Source organism: Cervus elaphus, chromosome 1 (assembly GCF_910594005.1).
Source record: "Cervus elaphus chromosome 1, mCerEla1.1, whole genome shotgun sequence".
Taxonomy (NCBI): Eukaryota; Metazoa; Chordata; class Mammalia; order Artiodactyla; family Cervidae; genus Cervus; species Cervus elaphus.
In genome coordinates, this window is record NC_057815.1 from 89,188,129 (window position 1) to 89,210,988 (window position 22,860).

The following is a 22,860-nucleotide window of genomic DNA, read 5'->3' on the forward strand; positions in this document are numbered from 1 at the left end:
TAAGAGGTAATAATGAATCAAATACCTGTACAAAGGTTGTCAGCCCAAATTTACCAAGAGATAAGCAAGCAATGTGACCTCTTTTTCTTATATCCACACCCTGCAACAAGCTTTTTAAATATATAAACTCAGTGTAAGGCAGACCGCTAAGGGTAAAGCACAAATAAGCTGACAAGTTTCAAAATGCTTTGAAGACACAAAACTAAATAAACTCGAGTGATTTTTATTATAATAAAGGGGAGGGAGAAAACACCAGCTTTTCTGCTACAGATTTTGCTGACTAGAGCTTCCAAAAGTAACTCACAAGGATGTAACCTAACAACTGCAACACAGGAAAGTATGCTCAAAAACAAAATATGATCAAAACTGGAAACAGAGCTGTAAGACCCAAATTTGAGACTGACAATCTTCCTTATTCTCACCTCAGAAGAATGAAAAGAAAAGAAGTTTTTACCTGCAAACTCTTCTGGGGCAAAGAGTGAGCTGAAACCATAAGAACGCCTTCAGGTTCTTGGAAGAACACAAGGAAGAACTCAAAAGAAATCACTGAACCAAGAAGAAACTGAAGCTCAATGTTTGAGTCGCAAGCTATCAACAGGACCAGCAAGGCTACTGCTAAGCGCACAAAAATGGCAAGAGACTTCCTACCAGCAAGCAAGAGAGAAAGAAAGAAAAAAGAGTAGCTTTTGAGGGAAGAAATTTCACAGAGACAAAAACAGCTTAACCCCAGAATTGAGAACGGACCCCAGCTGCTTCAGGCACGCAGGCCTAACGGCTTTGGCAACAACACACCTCTCATCCACAAACAACATTACGAGGCTGAAGTGGAACCGCTTTCAAGTCACGAAGGATCACGTCTTTCTGTTTTCTGCATAGTCTGTGGGGACACGAGAGTCCAGCTCTCCTCCCTGGGGAACCACACTGCCCTCATCGTCCCTGGACACCCCTGGAGCCCCAGCGACAGCACTGTAAAAAAGCTCTGAGGACACCACATCAGGTGTCCTCACGAGCCCGCACAGATAGGATCACTCCCCAGGCAAATAAGAAAATTTAAACCTGGAAGAGATTAAGAAATTCATCTAGGTTTGCAAGCTGAGTCAGTAGGCAAAGCAGGATTTGAATTCAGGCTTTCCCTCCAGACAGTATCAGAGCTTGACTCCCGGTCCCTGGCTCAGCAGATACTGTGTTCAGTGTTCTCCAGAGTTAGAGTCAGCCCAGGTCAGGTTTTTGGCTGACTAGAATAAGGGAAGGAAAAATTTCCCTCAAGGCTTCAGGAAAAGGAGAAGTCAAATTATTAAACGCAGAGCTCTTATGCTAAAAGGTCCAGATGCCCTTCTACCTTGCCAATAACATTCCTCAGCCAATCAAAATAAGGCACTGGATTTTAAGAAGCTAGTCGTTTGAAGCTCTGACTGGAAATTGGATTGCATTTCCCCAACTTTCCAAACAAAAAACACTTAAGGGGGACAAGAAAGATGCAAAAGCAATTACTGCCAGCAAGTGTTTACTGAATATCTACGCGCTCAGCACTATTCTAGGCACTGAGGATACTAGATCCAACGAGAACATTCCTGCCCTCACGGAGCTTATGAGATTATTTATGCAATAATAAGAGTGACACTTTCAAGTACTGATAAATGCTAGGAAGAATATATAAAAAGTCATGTTGTCTAGAGGGGACAGATTACAGGGAGGAAGTCAAGAATTCAGAATCATTTCTATTTTTCTATTACCATGAGCCTGAGAAAACATGAATAAGGAGAAACGTTAAAATACTTTCATTCAAATTAATACTACAATATAATCCAACATCACTTCCTATTTTTAAATGACTACATATATAAGACTAAATTTGAAATAGCCTTCAAAGGCCACACCCTTCCCTCAAAAGTTACAGCAAGCTTTATGCACATGGCAGTAAGACCCCAGCACTGGGGAATACGTGTAAATCTATGGCTGATTCATATCAATGTATGACAAAACCCACTGAAATGTTGTGAAGTAATTAGCCTCCAACTAACTAAAAAAAAAAAAAAAAAAAGACCCCAGCACTGATCACCCTCTGACCGGCACAGACGCGCGGCAGAACGTAACACGTGTTTAAGACGATGCTTTTACGGAGCACTCACTGCGTGTCCCAGCGTACCTGACGTGGCCAACCAGGCCCTTTCCTGCACATGACCTCATTTACTGCTCAGGGACACCATGAAGACATGCATTATCGTTATCCCCATTTACAAGTCACGAGACTGAGGCTCAGAAAGGCTACATGGTCTGCCCACGTGCAGGGAAGATTCAAATTCCATCAGATGCCAAAGTAGATGCGCTCACCATTATGCTATACTGCTTCTACAGAACCAGCACTAAACCTCAGATACAGAAAAAAAAAAAAACCCTTTTTCATGCGCTCACACCTATGTCACAGAGAGTTAATTCAGGAGACAGAGAGAAGAGGAATAAATCTGAATGACTCCAAGTCAGGACACAGTGCTATAACTGTAATTCCACAAGATCCACAACTTAACCTCCCTATCTATAAAGGAGCTAACCTCATCAGCGCTAACCATTACTTGCCCCCTGGTAGGCTGTGTTAATTATTATTTGTAATATATACGCAGATCATCCATTGAAAGAGACAAGGAAAACTACAGTGTTATGATTATTACTGCCTTGATGCTAGAGCAAAACACCAGAAATCGATGTAAGTAAATTATGTGCACCAAGAATGCAGGGTTTGAGGGACTCCCCCGGTGGTCCAGTGGCTGAGACTCTGCGCTCTCAATGCAGGGGGCCGGGGTTTGATCCCTGGTCAGGGAACTAGATCCCACACGCTGCAACTAAAGAGTCTGCACGCCACAACTAAAGGTTTCACACCCCACAAGGAAGACTGAAGATCCCGTGTGCCACAATTAAGACCTGGTGCAGCCAGGATTAAAAAAAAAAAGAGAAATGCAGGGTTCAGGAATCATATAGTTAGTTGTTTTACCTCTAATTTTTTTCCTTTTAAAAAAATTTATTAAAAAAAAAATTTATTAAAGCAATACATACCATATGACCCAGCAGTTGCACTCTTGGGCATTTACCCAGAGAACATACATTCACACAAAAAAACTGTACACAAATGTTCACAGCAGCTTTATCTAGAATAGTCAAGAACTAGGGAAAAACTCAGAAGTTCTTCAATGGGCGAGTCACTAAACAAAATTAAGACATATCTAAACTTGGGAATACTACCCAGCAATTAAAAAGAAAGAAACTATTGATACGTGCAACTTGGATGACACTCCAAGGAATTACACTGCACTGACCAAAAAAAAACAATCCAAAAGGCTACATTCTGGGAATTCCCTGGCGGTCCAATGGTTAGCACTCAGTACTTTTCACTGCCTGGGCCACATTCAATTCCTGGTCCAGAAACTGAGATCCCACAAGCCATGGAGTGGCCCCCCCAACAAAAAATTTTTAATTAAAAAAAAAAAAAAGGTTACATAGTATATGATTCTACTTACGTGACATTCTTGAAATGACAAAGGAAGACAGATTTGTGGGATTAGAGAGCTGGGGGAGCGAGACACTGGCCGCCTTCCCCAGAAGATACGTTTTCTAGATTCTCTGCACAAAACCTTTCCTGCAGCTTTATCCACTGCACTGTCACCTCATGGTGGCGTGGAGGTGGGAGCGACCGTAACAGGGCGTCAGGCAAGACCCTGCGGGAGGGAACTGTTTGGTGTCCTGACTGTATCCGTGGCGGCACCCAGGCTGTGACGGCGTGCTGTAGTTTTCTAAGACGCCACCACCGCCACTGGGGGAAACTGGGTACAGGCCACACGGGATCGATCTCACTGTCATTCCTTAAGACTGCAGGGAAACCTATGATTATCTGTAAACAAAGTCTAATCAGAAAAAAAAGGGAAAAAAAAAGGTAACACATGCCTCTTGCAACAAGTGAAACAACAGTCTGTGGTCCACAGCTTTTGTTTTCTGTATCAGAATGGGATCATAGATACTATAGGTTAACCTAAAGCCTACCTACTTCACCTGTCACACAGGTACTCCCCTGGCAGGCCAGTGGCTGGGACTCTGTGTTTCCACTGTAGGGGGTGTGGGTTCAACCCCTGATTGAGGAAATAACATCCTACATGCCACATGGCCAATTTTCTTTTTTTTTTAATCACTATATCATAGAGAGCTGGGGGGAGAAAAAGAAATCTTTAAGTGCCAAGCAGGATGGCAGGTATAGAATGTTTTCTGACTGGGGCAAATTAGACAAATGTTTCTAATGCTCGCCTGCCATCGCTGAGTCAGGTGCCTTCAGCCAGAGCACAAGACAGAAGTGGCATTCTAAAGAGAGCTGCAGAAATGCAAGGTCTGCGGCAGCTCTTCCAGGATCCTGCCCCCTTCTCTGCTTCCTCCAAGTAAGTATCCTTATGGGCCCACAGAGGAAGAAATGCTAAATGATTTCTTTTGAGCAAAAACTTGCAACAGCAGATAATTCTCCCACATACTGAAGCCACAGCAAACCAACTTCCCTGAAAATATATTCCCCCTTCAAGCAGCAGTACAGAATATCTTGTTGATAACAGTGAAGACTACCACTATTAAGTGCTTCATGTTTTATGTACTCCATCTCTAGAGCCCCTTGCTACCCCTTTGCCATTTTACAGACCAAAATCTGACTTAATGTGAAATTACTCACCCGTGATCAAACGCCAGTACGTGGTGAAGATGGCATTCAAAGCTACAAGTGTTTTTTCCACTTTATCAGATGCTTTTCCATTTAGCATGACTGGGGGGACTATATATGTGCCAGGACCTATTATAGGTGACAGTGACAGAGAGATGAAAAACCCAACAAATACAACACAGAAAAGGTCTCCAACATCAGAGTTTTCTGAAGGCAGCTGCAGTATACTGGAACTGTAACTACCATATTGAAACATGGCAAGTGTTTATACAAAGTGCTGTGGGTTTGAAAAATCCAACCATCAGCCCCAAAGGAAGACACTCTCTCACATTAGCTTCCTTACAACTGTTCTTAGTTTCAGTTCCATTCAGATATTCTACAAGTCACATGTTTCTCTCTGTGATCCTTGGCAAAAGGCGTGCAGTGGCCTTCTATACCAAACACCGCCCCAGACATGCTCAGTGTGAACGGAAGCTTGCCAGCTCAAAGCAGCAGAAAGTTCCTTAATGCTGTAATGCTTTGAAATTTTGGCAATGAAAAGAAATGAATGTTTTTAGTCAAATCATGGATGTACAGAGTTAAATGTGACTTAGACATCACTTTGAATACAGAGTCTTAAAAAGGTATAAACCCACTTGCCCATTTTTATAAGACTCACAAGGGCAGCTCTCAGACAAAAAGCCCAGGTCTCTCAACTCATCGTATGGCGTTCCTTTCCACCCTTTCTTCTTTATGGCCAATGAAAACAAACTTAGTGATGTTCAAGTTTTTCTCATTTCATCAATGATAGATGTATTCATGAATCATGTGCAGTTTAAAGACAAGCTTTGTCACAAACAGGAATGCTAGGCACCCATGGGATACACACACACACAGGGAAAGGAGACCCTTTGCTTCCACCCTGTCTACCCTTGATATGGAAGGAGCTCTTCAGGCATTTGGGAGGCAGATGTTAATACACTAAAAAATTGCCATCATCCACATATGTCATCATTAGCAATAGCTAGTACTGGAGGGATATCTATTGATACTATGAGCCAGGTACTCAAGAGTATTTACATCCTATTCCTTATCCTTACTTAGATATATATCCTCATCCACTCTTGAAAAAGGTGTTATATTGTCATGTATATTGGGGCACACCAGGTTTAAAGAAGAATCCCCAAACCCCACAGCTGCCCAGGGGCCGGGCTAGAATTTAAACTCTATATATAGAGTCCATGCTCTTTTCCCACTCCATGCTCCCTAGGAAGAGAATATCTGCCCTGTCTGTACATGTGGCTGTGACATCAAGTCGCCTCAAACTTTGACATTATTTCTTGAGTGGCAATTACGTAATTTAACCATCTTTTCAATCTTCAGGTTATCTTAACTAATTTTCTTTCATGATTCCTTGGTGGTCTTCCACGTTTTCCCTTTTTTTTTTTAAGAAGCAAAATCCTTTGTCCAAATGATCTGAGGTGAAAACACTAAAATATAAAACAGATCAAATCAAATATAAAAATACCATATTTATATATATATATGAAGCGCCAACCTGCTCCAGTCTTTTTCTTTTTTTTAGCTCTACCGCTTTATTGCTCCCAACCCAACTCCCTCCACCCTCGTGCACACACGCTCAGTCATGTAACCCCATGGACTGCAGCCCGCCAGGCTCCTCTGTCCATGGACTTTTCCGGGCAAGAATACTGGAGTGGGTTGCCATTTCCTTCTCCATCCAGTATTCTTAACTCAGAAATTCCATGGACAGAGAAGCCTGGCAGGCTTCAGTCCGTGGGGTCCCAAAGAGTCAGACATGACTGGGCACACACATATACACACACACACTCATTTGAGAACCAATGGACCTCACCACACGATTTTCATGAGAGCCCTGAGATCCCTCATGAGGCATCACTTCTTATCCTTTACAACAGAGATGTTGCCATCCACCTTATAGGTTTCTTATGACAATTAAGTGAAGGAACAAATATAAACTTCCCAGAATATATAAGTATTCAAAAGTTGGCTCCCCTCTCTTCTATCCTGCAGAGGTAATAGTTGTTGCCAATTCAAGAAAGCTCAATTTGATGGTATTTTCAGTAGCAGAGACATAAACAAGTAAATGCTCCCATAGCTCAACTAAAATAAATAACCTAGCAAACCTTTCATTAAAGAGACCACTGGTAATGCTCCCTCCCAGCCGAGTTTCCAGTCAATGACCCATGGATCTCAAAGCACAACTTTCCTAGCAGACCTGAGATACCTCATGAGGTACCATAACACAGACCAAAAGTGTCACGCGAATGAGTTAGTGTTGTTCTAAGCACCTTAAATTTGGCACTTCCTGAGCTGAGCATATAAACTGGCAACTTAATACTGCATTTAATGAGTAATTTTATGCTTATGTTCTACAACAGAATCTAATGTTCATTTTGCCCATCTTCTGGCTTCTATTCCTCCAAGCACTGTAAACCAAAAATGTGCTGATCTCATGTGCACCTTCACCCAGGCAACAGTAACCTGGCCCTTCCTAAACTCATCACTAAGAATCTATCACCTTATGGATGAACCTATTTGCAGGGCAGGAGTATAGACAAAGAGGTAGAGAAAGGACTTGTGGACAAGGTGGGGCAGGGATGAATTGAGAGAAAGTTGCAGGAATCACATACGTTACAATGTGTCAGGCAGACAGCTAGTGGGAATCACATACGTTACAATGTGTCAGACAGACAGCTAGTGGGAATCACATATGTTACAATGTGTCAGACAGACAGCTAGTGGGGGGTTGCTACACAACACAGAGCTCAGCCCTGCGCCCTGCGGTGACCTAGAGAGGTGGGATGGGGGGTGGGAAGGCGGCTCCGGAGGGAGGTGATACATGGGTATACTCATGGCTGGTTCACGCTGCTGTTCACAGAAACCAACACAGCATTGTAAAGCAATTATCCTCCAATTAAAAATACATTTTAAAAAAGAATCTATTATCTTAGCCTGCTACTGAAAATGTGCTCCCTTTTCTGTAAGTGTAACAGGAGACTGTCCATTTTCGCAGGAAATAGGTTCTCACTCCCAATCTAAACCCAACCAACAACAATTCTCAAATCACCAACTTTATGGAAACTGCAGGTGTTGGCTTTGATCCCTACAGCATAGGAAGAATCACAACAATAATACATCATACCGTCATGAAAAGACTCGTTTATAATAAAGAACACACCCCTAAGCGTTCAACATGGGAGCCAAAAGGTTCAGAATGCTAATCTTCTATTTCACCAGGAGACCTTGAGCAATTCACCGACTCTGTAATGATGATTTCTTCATAAGGAAAATGAAAATATACTCATTAAAATGCCAGCAACACTGCTTGATTAACCATCACACTACTATTTCCTGGGGTTAAGAGGGACCTCAGCAAGTCATCTTTGTCACTGCCCTCATTTCTTAACAAGCCCACACCGACATCACCCTAGAAAGATCTTTACGAAGTCTTTGGGAAAGATATTTCACAACCTTCCTTGGTTAACATTTAAGTATCTTGTAGTCAGGAAGTTCTTTCTAATTTGTAACCTATACCCCTTCTGTTGCAATTAAAACTCATCTCCTCTTGTCCTGTCCACTATGGAAAAAGAACATCTGCTTACCACCACCTGAACAACATCCCTTCAAGAGATTATAAAACGTAGGAAGCCTATTTCAAATGATTTCATGTAAATGCAACATGGCTTTAAATGGGTCACCTAGACAAAGGACATAATTAAGAGCCTTAAACTACCAGTTCCATCACTGACTTGCTCTGAAGATGATAGGAAGTTAAAACCACGCAGATGCTGTACCTCAATTATGCCATCAGTAAAATGCAAAGAATAAAACCAGTAAATGAGAACTCAGTTCCTGAAAAAGTTATACATACAGGAAAGAGAGTCTCAATCCCAATCTAAGCCAACAACTCACAAATCACACACTCTCTATAGAAACCGTAGGTGTTGGCTTTGATCCGTACATTTCAGAAAGAATCATTAACAATTACATTAGCATAGGGCTCTGCAATTCCACTCCTAGGTACATACCCAAAACAATTGAGAACTAGTGCACACACACTCGTGTTTACAGTAGCACTATCATAATATCCAAAGGGGGAACCAGCCCAAAGGTTTGTTAACAGACGAATGGATCAACAAGTCATGGGGTGTGTGTGTGTGTGTGTGTGTGTGTATACACACCAAAGGTTACATATTGGACAATTCCACTTATATGAACTATCTAGAATATATCGATCCACAGAGACAGAATGCAGACTGCTGGATTTCAGGGGGAGGAAAAATTTTTAAAAACTGCTCAATTGGGAAGAGGATTTACTTTGGAATGATGGAAATGTTTTGAAACTAGACAGAGGTAGCAGTTGCACAATATTATGCAAATGCCACTGAACTGTTCACTTTAAAATGGTTAATTTTGTGTTATGTGAATTTTACCTCGATAAATTATTTTTAAAGAAAAAAAAAAAACTGCTAGGAGAACTAATGTGCACAATTACCATAAAATCCTTAGCCTTTCCCAGGAGAGTCATCATACAAAATTCTACGTAGAATAGTAGCCAAAATGTTTAATATTACCTCAATATACCCAATTAGACTTTGAGTAAAGAGTGTGTAAAAGGCAAAAAAAATAGAAACTGAAATAAAGTCTATAGTCATAATTACACAGTATCCTACATAGAAAGAAGAGTCAATAAACAGGTGAATGAATAAAGAGAAATAAAATAAATAACCAAGCATATCAGCTAATTAGCTATGGAATGAGCTTTAAAAACCAATACTGAAGTAAAAAAGACCCACTAGTTAGGGAGTAAGACAGAAAGGCTAATGATAGCAAAGCTGAAAAGTACCTAAGCCTTAAACTCTGAGGCCACATATAAAGACTATGAGAATCTTTATCTCATCATTGTGAATATCCTCATTCCCTCTCCCCTTTCTGCTTTAATACAGCTTTTCTGCAAGACACCAAGGTTAAAGCAGCCAAGGACACCAAAATGAAATGGTATGGTTCCTATGTTCCCAAGCCTTCTAATATTACTTCTTCTTCTTAAAGTCTTACTTTAAAAAAAATTATTTATTTATTTGACTGCATCAGGTCTTCAATGTGGCATGAGGGACCTAGTTCCCTGACCAGGGATCAAACCCAGGCCCCCTGCATTGGGAGCCCAGAGTCTTAACCACTAGACCACCAGGGAAGTCCCACAGTCTTACTTCTTATGGGAAGACAGACATGCTAATCATCAAAATACACCAACCATCTCCACTTCCTCCCTTTTCACTTCTTCAACGCTGTTCTTGCTATGATCATCAGCGATCTCTGTTTTGCTAAATCAAACAAAATATACGGAGTCACTTCCTCTTTGAAACATGCTCCTCTCTCTGAGATTTTCTCCAAAATTCCTTGGAGCTTGGTCCTGAGCGACCTTCTAATCCTAGTCTTGGACACCTTTCGTCTGGGTAAAAGCATCGATTTTCCTTGGCTGTAAATACTACCTATGTACCACAGGCATCCAGATTTATTTCCAGCACCACTTCTGAGCATTAGCTCAGTAACAGCTTACTTGATGCCTCCATTTGTATTATTTCACAGATAATCCACACTCAGCACGACTGAAATTGAGGCCTTCCCAACTTGAGTTGGAATCTACTCCTCCTCCAATGCTTCCATCTCAGAACTAGCAATTTAATCTACTAGATACTCACACCAGAAATCTGGGAATCATACCTGACACCTCTCCCTTCCCACACAGCCAATCCATCATTAAGTCTTCCTGTTCTCATTCTACTTTTTTTTTCATTTATTTTTATTAGTTGGAGGCTAATTACTTCACAACATTGCAGTGGGTTTTGTCATACATTGACATGAATCAGCCATGCCTGTTCTCATTCTAAAATATCTACTGTATCTTTCTACCTTCCTCCATCTGCTATGCCTACTGCCTAATCCAAACCATCATCATCTTTTGCTGGACCACTATGTGTGCGTGCGTGCTAAGTTGCTTCAGTTGCTTCCAACTCTGCGACCCCATGGACTATACCCCGCCAGGCTCCTCTGTCCATGAGATTCTCCAGGCAAGAATACTGGAGTGGACTGGCATGCCCTCCTCCAGGGGATCTTCCCAACCAGAGATCTAACCGGCGTCTCAGGTGTGTCCTGCATTGGCAGGTGGGTTCTTTACCACTGGGAAGAACTACCGCTAGTTCTTTACCACTAGCACCACATGGGAAGCCCCTGGACCACTATAAACCACCCTAACTTCTATACGTCCCCCAACTTCCTCTTCTTCCAGATTTTCCACAATTTCCAATTTTTTCCCTCAAAGATTTCCAAAAATTTCCACAACATAACCAGAATAATTTTTAAAAAATCATATATTAGGTCACAACACTCATTCTTAAAACCTTCAAAGGCTTCCAATTATACTGAGGGGGAAAATACAGAATCCTTGACACAGTCCTGCCTAAGTCTCTCTCTTCTCCCTATGCCCCCATTCTCCCTCCTGCTCACTGTATTCAAACCACACCAGGCATCTTTCGGGTTCTCAAATGTGCCAAGTTCTTTCCCACCCCAAGGCTTTCACACCTGCTATTCCCTTCAGTTCCCCTTTTGTCCTTCTCACGTCTGCCTAAACCTCACTTCTGCAGAGAAATCTCCCCTGAAGCTCCAATACAATTCATGCCCCCCCCACTAAAATCTTTTTTACTTTTCCATCATAAAACTTTGCACACTATATAATTATATACTTGCATATTTTTTGTTTACTGTCTCTCTCTCCCTCTGGATCACTCTCTCCATAAGGGCATAAACAATATTTTTTTTTCCCCCCTCACTGTAGTCCTGGTATAGTAGCAGTAATTTAGAGAGTTTAGAATTGTTTAAAGTAGTTTAGAATCAGTATACTTTAGGGATTAGGATCAGGGAGGCCAGGCTGCTTGGATTCAAATCCTGGTTCTGCCACTTACGAGCTCCATGACCTTGAGCAAACTGCTTAACCTCTCTGAGCCACCATTTCTGCATATGTAAAATGGGGAGAACCAAAGTCCCTACACCATGAGGCTGCTCTAAGAATGAGAAGAATCAGTGATGCAAACACTGAGAACAGCCCCTGGCGCAGAGCACGTCAGTCAACACTGGCCCTGATCGGCTCTTACTAGAGCATCCTCACCACCTACCACAGAGGCATTCCACAGACACTCAATGGATGCATGACTGGGAAAAAAGGCTTTACCATAATCTTTAAATAGGCTTTTGTAAATGATACAGCAGGAATATTATAGAGATTTGGAGATAAAAACATAAACAGTTAATGCAAAGAGTGAAGAAACCCACAGTTTATAATGGCATAAAGGGATAAGAGTAATAAAAAAAACTAACTCAACAGGATGCTCAGTCTTCATAGCTAAGCAAAAAAAAAAAAAAAAACAGTTCACTTTTCCAGAAGTTTACCCAAGGAGACTTGGTAGCTTTGACTTTTCCCTAAAGTATCACCCTCTTCTACAACTTTAATCATTTTCTTCAAGATCCTTCAAGCACCAACCGCAGTCCAAATAGATGGTAAAATTCATCTAACTTTAGTAGATACTAATATTAGTAGAAATATTAGATACTAATACTGTCTACCTGTTTTGCAAAGAAGTGTTTTGCTGTTCCTAAAATAGCTCTGGACTGTTTTGCTACATACATTACAAAACCCTCCAAGCTTTGCCATCTACCTTGTATCTGGAATCCTTTCAGACACTGTTGCTTTGGAGGTTTCCTCCTTTGCAGCAGAGGTTCCTCCTCTGACTCTAAGTTACTCGGAAGAACACTGAGGGGAAGGAGGGGCAATTACGTGCTTGCCCCTTATTCCTACTTCTTATTCAAGCTTTCTCAAAAGACCCTAAACTTCAATCTCCACATCACTATTATCTGTTCTGCTTTTGAAAAACATATAATCTTTAGCTCACTATAATAATATTGAAAAACAATTTGACAGCTGGAGTATATAGTGCAATGTGCTATTCTAAATGCTTTACATATGTCAACTCATTTAATTCTCACAACAACCGTCTGGTATTCTACAGATGAGAAGAGGCACAGAGAGGTTAAATAACTTGCCCGAGTCACAGAGCTAGTAAGTACTGGCACTGTGATTCGGACCCAGACTGCCTGCCTTCAGAGTCAGGACCATTATGCTATTATTTCAAGAGTTTGGCAAGACATGTTTTTCTGCCTTGTTTTCACAGGTCAGCTAGATTGAAATACTCCGATTCTCTCCCCCAAATCAAGAACACATACGAATCCTCTCCAACTCGGCAAAATTTCAGATGTTTCATTATATCACTGGCATATACACCTAAAGCAACGTAATTTTGGTTCATGGGAGAATGTATGTTCTATTCTGGGAAGTAGAAATAAACAAACAATGAAATCATGAAATGTGAAATTTGCCTGAGTTAATTCTGCAGACATAAATATGATTCCAGTGAGTAGCTGAAAAAAATGTTTGCAAAATGCTTTTAATTTCTTGAAGGAAAAGTACCAAAGAAGATTGTGTTATTATTAACATATACACTCAACAGCAGCCTACATTTTCCTTCTCCTAATTTCACAATTCCCCTCAGTCTCTCCCTTTGCGAGTGTGCCAAGTCGCTTCAGTCATGTCCAACACTTATGCGACCCCATGGATTGTGGCCCACCAGGCTCCTCTGTGCATGGGATTCCCAAGGCAAGAATACTGGAGTGGGTTGCCATATCCTCCTCCAGGGGATCTTCCTGACCCAGGGATGGAACCTGAGCCTCCTGCTGCTCCCACATTACAGGCAGATTATTTACTCCTGAGTTATCAGGGAAACCCCAAGTCTCTCCCTTTACATAAAGCTAAATACTTCTGTTTATTCCCTGCTATGAACATATGAGGACCCATACGCAGTTTTCAAATTCACTGAACTCAACTTCCAAAGAATAGTTTTTTGGGGGAAAAAACTAATAAATGGAAACTATAAGAAGTAAAAATTAAATTCGTTAGTCAAGCATGCAGGATATTTATTAAGTCACAGTTATCCTTTACTAAGCCAAATCCAGTGTCATCATACATTAAGTAACAGACAAACATTACATACAGCAATCTTAGATGAAGACTTCCATTGTAACGGCAACAGGAGAACTTTAAATCACTGAATCGTGGTATATTGTGATTGCAACTTTTTAGGAGACTTAGTGTCAACTCCCACAAATGCCCAGTGCATTCCTCACGGCTTCCTCTCTCTCTCTCTCTCTCTCTCTCAGCCCTTCTCTGTTTCCTTAACAGCATAGCCTAAATTTAAATCTATCAGATACCTGGTCAATTCTGCTCCCCACTCAAATTAATTCCATCAAGTCAGGAACACTCATATCTTACTTTTATACCCCAGCATCTAATGAACCTTCCATAATTATTTGTTAGATGAACAAAAGTCTGAAAAGGCTAAGGGTTGAAACATAGTTACAATCAAGAAAGAGTTCCAAAAGGTCTGACTGGAGTATTTCATACCTAAGGACAAAAATACAGTACCACAACAATGCTCAGTGAAGAAAGGAGAAAGTTTAGGTGAAGAAGTGAAGATCATCAACTCTAAGAGCAAAGGAAGAGACAGAGAACAAAAGCTAGAAAAGACTACTCCACAAACAAGCCAGGACTAACTGGAATAGAGGGATAACAGGCAGCACCTAAAGCCTCTTTCCCTAGCACGTCCAAGGACACACTCCTTGACACAAACACGTTAGTGAGCTTCTCCAGGGCACTGAACGTTCGTCACTTCTATTTTCCGCGACTGTCAGACACAATGCTGCCTTCAAAGAAGCAAATGGACCAAGAACCCAGATGACATCAATTCATTGTTGCTGCAAGATAACATAGAAGTTAACATTTGAAGAGCACCTTATCTTTTCAAAGCAGCTGCGTGTATTTTCTTTTTCTCAACAGAAGTTATTACAATAGCAGCATTATCTTTCCCGTTCTTTAAATACAGACACACAAAAGTGCTCTAAGCCTTCAATTTGAACCCTACCTCTGCTACTTATGTGCTGTGTGATCTTGGACAAATTATTCACTTCTCTGTGATCTGAGTATCCATGGGGAAAAATGATATGCACCTTAAAGAACTGTGCTGAGCATTAAGTGAGATTAACACTTGCAGAGAACACGACACAGTAAATTTAGCTTAATAAAGGAGAGTAACCTTCCCTATGGCCTCCTTCAATAGTTCGTACAAGGTTTCTCCGCTAGTAAGATGGTAAACCTAGGACTTAAACCCAGGCCGCCTGATTCCTTAATCTGTTTTCTTCCAGCCACATCACTTTGGCAGACTGCCGCATACTACTGACACATAAATATATTGACAATAACTGATCACAAAATTTTTATCTATCAGTAACTAAATTTAGCTTTGAGAAAAAGGGACCAAAAAAAACCCCTGATCTAATTAACTTGGGGGGAGGAGGGGTTTGAAAATATAAAACATAAATTATATCCCCAAGCCGCAGCAGAGGTGGTACCACAGCACTTCCGTACAAACAGAAAAATATGACAAGAAACAGACAGTTCTCTCTGGGTTTATGAGGAACAATTGGAGAAAGAAACGAGCATGGCTATGATTAAAGGAACTTAAAAAAACCTTAGGTTTTTTTTTTTTTTTTTTGGTAAACCAAACCACTGGGCAAAAAGATTTACATCCCATTCCAAAATATCTCGATCAGGGCTGAGAAGTCTCTTTAAAAAAAGAGACCGCAGTGTGCTAACAACAAACTTTTTCTTCCAAGTCTTTTAAGAGGTCGGTAAATGGGAAGAGTGAAGATAAACCACCAATGTAAATTGTCAACATACACGAAGATCCTTGAAGACCATAAATGTTTGTTTTGGATTCAATATTAATAAACAGCATAAAGGAGCATGATCAAAAGGATAAAAGTTTCATAAGTAACCTAACACAAGTTGAAAATATTTTGAAAATTATACAGTATAAAACTAAGCTATTATTCTGTTAATAAAAATAACCAACTGCTTTCAAGTGATATATACATAACTAATCTTTTTCAAGTGGTATACATAACTCCTTTCAGGATATGTTCTAAAATACATTCAAAGAAGTTCACATCTTTAACGATCCCCAAGAACTTTTTTACTAAAAGAGAAGACAGAATAATTCAGTCACATTCGGAATTTGTAAATTCTGAAAAGAAAGGCCAGAAGAGAGCTTGACCTGACATTAGCAGAACGCAAGATTTAACCCAGGAAGGTAAAAGTTGAGTGAATGTCTACCACAAAGCAGGGGAGAAGCTGATAAGAAGTTCTACCCCTTTCCACCACAACCAAATTTCTTGTCCTCTTCAATTCAACTTAAACCTCTGCTAAATATTTTCCACGGAAGCATAACAAAATACTCCTAACATTTCTTCTGACACTCAGAGCGAATTTCATTTCCTATTTAGCATTAATTAGGAGCCACTAACTCCAAATTCTATGCAGAACCTATCAATCTCCAGGGGAATATGTCCCTCCCTTTTCTAAATTCTTAGCTGTTGTCACTGTTCAGTAAGTTGTGTCTCTTTTGCAACCCCACAGACTGCAGCCTGCCAGACTCCTCAGTCCATGGGATTTCCCAGGCAAGAGTATGGGAGTGGGTTGCCATTTCCTTCTCCAGACCTTCTTCCCGGACCAGGGATAGAACTGGGGAAGCCCTCTAAATTCTTTTTTCTGATATTAAATTCTCTTCTGTCATAGAAACTTTTTCAGAGAACACACATTAGCCTAACTTCCCAATACAGATTCTCCATAAAGACAGACTAGTGACTCTTCATTAATCTCTTCCTGGGAGCACTCAGGATCTGGCAATTAGGAAATCACTCAAGATCAAGGGCCCTACATTTAAATTCTGCTGACCTCACTAAAATGATGATAATAATAATACAAAGAAAAAACAATAACCCTTCCAAAACTCAAGTGAGAAGTCTAAATTTGTTAAAGTACATAGACTTGTATAGTCTCCCTCCAAGGACTACAAATTTAGTCCCTTCTCCCTTAAGAAAACCCAACTCCTACTGATTCTAAATTTGTACTATGGAAATACTTATTCAACCTAGAATGACCCCTAGGTTGATTATTTTTTTCAACAAAGAAATTACACAAATTAGAATCATGCCACTAAATCCAGTGAAAATAAAACGAGGAAGAACATTTAGTCTCCAAAGTTTCCGGGCTAGGAGAGAAAAGGAAAAGATAATGAGTTCCCATATTTAAACTTTCAATTTAAATATGTCAATATTTCAGTGATTTCTACACATAGCCTTTTTAACTCTAGTATATGCAGTAACTGAGTCACTAGTGAAATACAACAACCCTGGCACAAAAGCGACTCATTGGGTTTTATTTGATTTCTTCCTAGAAAGCAGTCTCTCAGGACAAATGTCTGACTTCAAAATCTTGACCATCCTCTTCAGGACATTAAGTACTTAACACCACAGTTGAAAGACTTCCAATGAGAAACAGGCTGAGGGGAAGGAGGAGACAAAAAGTATCAACCCGAAAGCAAACCAGACAGCGAACAAAATTTTCTATCAAGAAACAGAAAGAAATTGTCATGACTCCTCCCGCTAAAATGATACAGACTTTCAAAGCAAAACCAGCCCCAAGACTGCGTGTTCCCTTTACTTCTGAAGTCTCCAGGGACGGAATCTACCTATATCCCTCGGAAGGAGGGGCTTAAGAGAGACAATCAAACAACAAATCACTATGTGGATAAAATGACTGGTATGGGGCGGGGGAGGCACACAGTGAACCGGTAAACAACGAAAAAATGAACTCACGGTGCATTTAATGATCTGTGCTGGATACGGGGGAAAGTCACGTCCCAGATCAACCTCAGTGTCCCTACCCAAAAAAAGGCGAGAACGTGACACTTGGCTCAGAGGAACCGGAGGGCCCTGCGGCCGCAAGCCTCCACCTAGTCAAGGGTCTCTTCGAAGGCCGGACTCGGAGACTGTCCCCAGTGCAACTGAGTCGTGACACCCGGAGCCTTTGGGGGGCGGGAGGCCAAAGCGCGCAAAGCTCTATCCGTTCCTGGAGAGCGGCTTCCCCCAAACACTGGGGGTACCGACACCTTCCCCGGACCCAACGAACCCTCCGTCCCGGACCACTCCAGGAGGCAGCCCCGGCATCCCTCCCTCCTTCCGGCTTCTCCCCCCGCTGCCCGCCGCCTCTCCGACCGCGCCCCCGAACGCCGCCGCCGTGTAGCTCCTCCTTTGCCTGAGTCTCCGCGGCCGACCGGCCCGCTGGCGCCAAGGTCTTCCGAACCCGGCGGCGGAAGGATGCCGGGCCCGGGCCTCCCAGGCTCCTCCTGGGCCTACCTGCGAGGCGGGCGGGGGCTCGGTTTGCAGTCCAACGGGTGGACTGAGCCGCGCACTAGAAGGAGAGGCAAGAAGGAAGCGAGGGGTCCGCTCCGCCGACCGGCGGGAGAAAGCAGCTTGAGCGCGGGGGCCTCGCGGACGAGACAGCCTTCGACCCGGCGCCGCCGCCGCCGCCGCCGCCGCTCGGGAGACATCAAGCGAGAAGACGGCGCAGGAGATCACCGAATAGACGAACGCCCCAGACCTCAAAGGAGGAGCGCCCAAGCAATCGTTCAGGGAACCGCAGTCGATCGTCGAGAAACAGCTTCGCTCCAACTCCGGGTCCGGCTCCTGTCCAAGGCATAAACAAACGAACCCAGATCATAAGCCGTGGAGTCAGAGTAGACTGGGCTTCTGCCATTTTCTGTGTCGAGTGCGGGCTGTCTAAATTGTTTAGAGAACTGGAATTTCTCTTGAGAATGTTGACGATCAAGTCATAGTATAACACTTTGTTATTTAACTGTAATTCAGAGACTGCCTTATGGACTCTCGACAGTGTTTATCCCACCTGAGCCCATTTGACCTTATTGGCTCAGTGAGGTGAATTTCAAAAAAGATAGGTAGATAGATAAAAATATAACAGAGGCACAGAGAGAATCCAGGCTGAGGAACAAATAATATCTATTCAATCTCCAAATAGCTCCCATAAGCATAGCAGAGAAAAGCTGGGAACGTTCAGGGTTATGCAGTCTGATCTTAAGGCAGGAAATATAATACACATACTGCTTTTATTTTATTCCAAAGGCCTAGAACCACAGGTGTGCTTCTTAATAATACATAATAACCAATAGTCTCTTTGGGTTCTAAACTCAACAAAGTGTGTTATCGTCACAACTATGGCCTTTTATTGAACTCTCTTAGTAGACAGACTGCACATGGTCAGCACAAATACGATCCGCACAAATATGATAATATGGTCATATGGTCAGCACAAATATGATATGTTCATCCCAAGCATAATTTAATAAATCATGTAGATCACTGCAGTATGGATTACCAACTGTGAGCAATAAGTTTATCTTACCCTCCTTAGGTGTAAAAAAGAAAAGATAGCCCCAGCCCTTTATTAAAGAGTATATAATCCAAAGTGAAAGCCCACATACTTACAGCATAAGCTTTATTTACAATTATTTACAATTTACAATTTTCTGTAATTTTTAAAAAATCCTTTAAATGCATGAAACTATTTAAGGGGCAATTCATATATATATACATATATATATATATGAATTATATATATATAAAATAAAATGCAGGATAAGACCAGCATCCAAAATATGAGGACAAAACGCTTTATTGTCTATCATTGTTTTAGAGGACTTTTCAAATGAGTAACCATTATAGCAACATTTATAAAGGCCTAAAACAAAAGAATGTAACCATCTTCCAAAACACAAAGTTTTAATTTATTCATATTCCCATGAAGTTCTTGGATATATCCTATAATAATTTTTTCCTTTTTTTTTTTTTTTTGACCTCACTATGGGCTTCCGTGGTGGCTCAGAGGTTAAAGCGTCTGCCTGCAATGCGGGAGACCAGGGTTTGATCCCTGGGTCAGGAAGATCCCCTGGAGAAGGAAATGGCAACCCACTCCAGTATTCTTGCCTGGAGAATCCCATGGACGGAGGAGCCTGGTAGGCTACAGTCCACGGGGTCACAGAGAGGCAGACACAACTGAGCACCTTCACTTCTTCACTTTCTATGTGGTTGGAGCGACCTTAGTTCCTCAATCTGGGATTGAACCCAAGCCATGGTGGTGAAAGTGCAAAGTCCTTAACCACTAGAGGGCCAGGGAATTCCTCTACATAATTTTTGTTTAATTTAAGCAGAGATACAATAGCATTATTGTTTTGCATTGTATCATTTCCATCCTAAAGCCTTTAACACTTGTTACTTTAAATGATTGCACAATATCCTGTTGAGAAGATTTACTGACCATGCCCCCCATTTTGAATATGTATGTTACTTCCAAACATATTCCCTGTAATTGCAGCTCCTGCAAAGAGGCAGGTTTAATCTTATTATTTATGATGAGGACCTATTACACATAAACAAAAAGAGGAAGGAGACAAGGCAGAGGTTTATTTCTCTGTCATGTAAAAGAAATCCAGAGATGCACAGCCTATGGTAAGGTGCGGCCACTCAGCATCAGGGATCAGGCTTCTATCGTGTTGCTGTGACATCTTCAATAAGTGGTTTTCATCTTAGGTCCAAGACAGCTGCGCAAGCTCTAGTTATCATGTCTACATTCCAAGCAGCAGGAAGCTCAAAGAGGAAAGGCATGTCTCCTAGCCATAAGGACACATCTTGAAAATAGCACAGGACATTTCCACTTACATTCCACTGGCCAAAATAGAGTCACATAGCCACACCTAACTAGGAATTTGTCTTTACCCTGGGAAGCCATGTACCCATGAAAAGTCAGGGGCAAGAGGACTCTGGAGAAGAAAATGACAACCCACTCCAGTCTTCTTGCCTGGAAAATCCTATGGACAGAGGACCCTGGCGGGTTACACTCCATAGGGTCGCAAAAGAGTTGGACTCGACTTAGCAACTAAACAACAATAAGCAGTCTCTGCCAAGTTCCTGGAGCAAGTTGAGTAGCAGGCAAATTAACCTTGTTTTGCTGTTATCTCAGGGCTGGGCTTCTACCCCTAGAATACATGCTTTAGAGAAGCTTCTTTCTTGGAGAGACTTGTGGGGCTTAAGTATCTAAAGCTACAGCCCACACCCAAACTTGACCTATGCAATGACTTTACTTTGAAACGTTGATTTCAATGAGGAAAACTAAACAAACTAATTTCAAGGCGATAGGAAGCTTTTGGTTTTTTGAATCTGGAGACTTTTATTTTGGGAGAAACACTTGAAGGCTATGCAAATATAAATCTAAAATCCACATGTGAAAATGCAGATGTTTGAGGAGCTGAGGCTAGACTGCTCTGTGAAACCAGGGAAACGGTTTTTATTCTGCAGGCAGAGTTGCATCTTTACAGAAAAATTTTGTTAGAGAAACCTGTTTCAAGTGTGACAATAAACCACTACTTATTATTATCAAGTCTATTGGGGCAGAAGAGAAGATAACAGAAGAGCAGGGGCTGAAACCCTCAAACCTACAGAAATCTTCTCACGATGGAGACCTGAAAAAAGAAGCCAGATCATCCTGAGATACATAACAGACACCTTCAACTTGGTGTTAAAAAACTTAGTGACTCATTATTTTGTTGATTGTTCATTATTGTATCCTGGTAGGAGTCTTCTGGAGGAGTCACCCCCTTGAAAATAAGAGGAGGCTTCCTCTGAAGTAGGGTGACCAACTGTCCCAGTTTGCTAAGGACTAAAGAGTTTCCCAGGACACAGCACTTTCAGCGCTAAAACTGAGACAGCGGAGGGCAAACCAGGAGAGTTGGTCACCCTAAGAATAAACCAAGCCGCTGTCAATCGTATGGAAAAATTTGGAAAGACTAAGGCAGGAATGAGGCCTGGGATTTATTGACCTGGGGGAATTGCTTGTGATAAAGGGTGAAGGGAAGGGACAGGAAAGAAGGGGAGGAGACTGTTCCTTATTTTGCTCTGGACTCAGAAATTTAACACACTGGGTGGTAGGAATCAAGTCTGAAGCTAGGGTGAGATAACTCTGTAGCAGTACCACGAGTCATCTTCATAGGAAGCCCGAGAAGAGGGGGCTTCCCAGGTTGGTCAGTGGTAAAGAATCTGCCTGCTAAGTAGGAGATGCAGTTTAGATTCCTGGGTCAAAATGATGAGCCAGTCGGAGGCTCTGCGGTTGCAATTTTATTCTGTTCTTTTGTCATCTGGTCTCATGGCACCTTGGGATAATGTACACACTTCAGGCTGAACAGTAAAGGTAGAAGCAGTATAGCGATAGAGGAGCTGTTCCCAGAACAGCAACTAACCATTCACAGAACAATATCTGGGATTATTTATCTAGGATCAATTTCTAGTAGTGGAATTTAGTCAATGGATTGAAACATATGAACATTTTAAGACTCTACAATGGCACCAAACTCAGTCCTTCTATAAAGACAGCTGTATATGTAAGGGCTAGATAAAGTCTCAACAGTATGAAACTGAATGTTTTGCTGGGCAGACACGGAGATTCCTTTCCAAAGGACTTTGAAATTTACAATCCTATGATTTCAAGGCCTACTTTGCTTGCATCATATAATATCAGGGGATCTCATATTTTCTATTTGTTTATCACAAAGTGGGATCTTAGATGGTAGCCACATTAAAAAAAAAAAAGCCTGTGAACTTTATGTGTTAGATACCTGGGGTGTCCCCAGCCTTCAACTCATATTTTCTCTTCCTTTCTGCACTATCATTCTTACTTAGTGCTGAGTCCATGATCTCTCATACTCATAATTTTGTAAAATCTAGGTGGGATCTAGGGGGAAAAAGAGCCCTGAGGATATGTGCATGCACAGTGGTTAAAACCCCTGCTTTCTTATTTTCTTGACTTCCTCTTAACTTCCCCTCCATTTGCTAGGGAAATCAACAGTTAAGCTTAGTTCTTGAGTTTTCAGTTTATTATTTCAGGTAGGGATACAATCACAGTATGTTTATTCTCTATCTAGGCTCTATTTTACTCCTCGTCTCTTATACTATTTCATATCTGATCCCATTAAGATTGTGACTTGTTTCTTTGTCCCTAAATTAGATGAACTTGCTATAGATCCTTTATAGTCCAGGAAAGGAGCTCCATCTCTGCTCAGTTCATTTTAAACTAAGAATATGTTCAT

The 22,860-nt window shown here is 41.5% G+C and overlaps 1 protein-coding gene across 7 annotated transcripts in view; it reads right to left on the reverse strand.

Annotated features, from left to right (window-relative positions):
• AMBRA1 (autophagy and beclin 1 regulator 1) overlaps positions 1–18,293 on the reverse strand; it is a 166,135-nt gene extending 147,842 nt beyond the window's left edge. For 2 of the 7 annotated variants that reach the window (XM_043910712.1, XM_043910679.1), the window contains exon 1: positions 18,065–18,293. The gene's annotated coding sequence lies outside the window, so the exon portion shown is untranslated. Of the gene's footprint in view, positions 1–792; positions 1,154–4,696; positions 5,410–17,524; positions 17,589–18,064 lie in introns of those variants that run through there. The other 5 variants (XM_043910728.1, XM_043910720.1, XM_043910688.1 and 2 more) reach the window with 4 other exon arrangements.
• Between the last annotated feature and the right edge of the window lie 4,567 nt (positions 18,294–22,860).